Genomic DNA, 2,420 nt, shown 5'->3' with positions numbered 1-2,420 from the left:
TCTTCCCGGATGCCGCAACCAGATGTTGGAGCCCAGGAGCCAGACGCCACCGCCGACGACGACTCCTACTACACTGGAGGTGCCTACTACTATGTGCAGGCCGCTGACAACGACCAGGAGTAGTTTAGGAGGATCCCAGGCAGGAGGCCTACGCCTCTTTCGATCTGTATCCTAGTTTGTGCTAGCCATCTTATGCCAACTTGTTTAACTTATGTCTGTACTCAGTTATTGTTGCTTCCGCTGACTCGTTTATGTTTGAGCACTTGTATTCGAGCCCTCGAGGCCCCTGGCTTGTAATATGATGCTTGTATGACTCATTTTATTTTTAGAGTTGTGTTGTGATATCTTCCCGTGCGTCCCTGATCTTGATCATACACATTGGCATGCATGATTAGTGTACAATTGAATCGGGGGCGTCACAAGTTGGTATCAAAGCCGACTGCCTGTAGGAATCCCCCTTCCAAACTCCTTGGCCGAAGTTGAGTCTAGTCATTGAAAAAGTTTTTACTAACATGGATGTGCGGCTTACGGGCCCATGTCGCCATTGGGTGGTATTAGGATCTTTTACTTCTCGTCTATACTCTGGGACTCTTATATCTCTTCTATTCGGGTTAATAATTTTGCTAACTCTAACTCTAGGTTCTCGTAACTATTTCTCCCAGAGAGCCCTCATTTCGGAAGATCACCTGCTTCGTCAGAAGATTCAGAGGATATCCCTCGATATTTTCCTGAGACCCTTGTGCTCATCGCCTTTGCAATCCACTGTCACCGATATATCCCTATGGATATCGGTATGCACTTGTCATTCTCTTGATCATTCCTCGTCGCTCTTGTTGTTACAAGATGCCTCGAAATATTCGTCGTTGTCTCGACAATCCTTTGAGTTTATTGTCTTGCAGTTTTATTTCGCATGAAAACCCTTACGGGTTTTTCCTCACATTTGTTGAGGATCCGTTCTTCTCTATTGTTCATGTGTCTCACATAATTCTTCGGAATACTTTTCGATCTTTCGAAAATCCTCTGCAACCTGTTACTCTTGAAACTCTTGCCTGCTTGAATTATGGTTAATTCCATATGACTAGTAGTCCTTGTTAACATCCCTTGTCTTAGTCATTTTGAGCCTATTGATTCACTCTGTGCGTACGCACGCAGTCATCAGGTTATCCTTTTTAAAATTATCTTTCCGACTCAGACGTCATTCTGGACATGAGTTGGTTCTCGGCAATTCAAACCTTTATTGATTGTCCAACTAAGTGTTTTCAACTTATCCACCCTTGATCAGAGCATCTGCTTTTGATCCTTCATCTTGGAAACCGTAATTTCTTTCTATTTAAGCATCAGACTAATCAGGTGAATCTTGGATTTGATGCCTCTGCATTCTTTCTTTCTCTGAGTGAGTACCGATACTCACATTAGCTCCGTTGTGGATCGCCCGATCCATTGTTGGATTGTTATCCGACAGTGTCCATCATATTCAATCACCTTGTGAGTTCTTCCTCTAATACATAATGCCTTTGGTAAATTGTATCATCTGCTTGGACAACCATGCTCTGCTTTGAGCTTGTGTATTTACTTATGAAACTTGTGGTATATGTTACTAAGATGCCCGATGGGTTGAACCTATGTCTTCCCCTAATCCGTAAGAACCCGAAAGTTTTCACAAGTCATACTCTTCCAGTGTTTTACCATATAAAATTCCAACACTACAGTTTTATCAAAGCGAGAGGTGAATGAAATGATATGCATTAAAGAACTGTGAGTCAACCTTGAACTTTGTGTTCATGCCCATGAAAATGATGTAGACCATCTCGGAAGCTTCTTGCAAAATGATTATCCATTTGTATGATTCTTTTGGTATTCTTGAAATTGATTCCTTATAGTTATGGTTCCGACCATGCTCTCCTGATCTAATATATTTGATGGGAATTCATTCCAGTGCCTCATCTATTTTTGGCAAGGTTGAAGTATCTACTTGTTGGGAAACGTAGTAATTTCAAAAAAAATCCTACGCACACGCAAGATCATGGTGATGCATAGAAACGAGAGGGAAGAGTGTTGTCAATGTACCCTGTAGACCGTAAGCGGAAGTGTTATGATAAAGCGGTCGATGTAGTCGTACGTCTTCACGATCGACCGATCCTAGTACCGAACGTACGGCACCTCCGCGATCTGCACACATTCAGCTCAGTGATGTCCCACGAACTCACGATCCAGTAGAGCTTCGAGGGAGAGTTCCGTCAGCACGATGGCGTGATGATGGTGTTGATGAAGCTATGGACGCAGGGCTTCGCCTAAGCACCGCTACGATATGACCGATGTGGATTATGGTGGAGGGGGCACCGCACATGGCTAAAAGATCAATGATCAACTTGTGTGTCTTGGGGTGCCCCCCCCCCGTATATAAAGGAGCTAGGGGGGAG

This window comes from Triticum dicoccoides, chromosome 4B (genome assembly GCF_002162155.2).
Source record: "Triticum dicoccoides isolate Atlit2015 ecotype Zavitan chromosome 4B, WEW_v2.0, whole genome shotgun sequence".
Lineage (NCBI taxonomy): Eukaryota > Viridiplantae > Streptophyta > Magnoliopsida > Poales > Poaceae > Triticum > Triticum dicoccoides.
Note: the sequence above shows the minus strand (reverse complement) of the source record.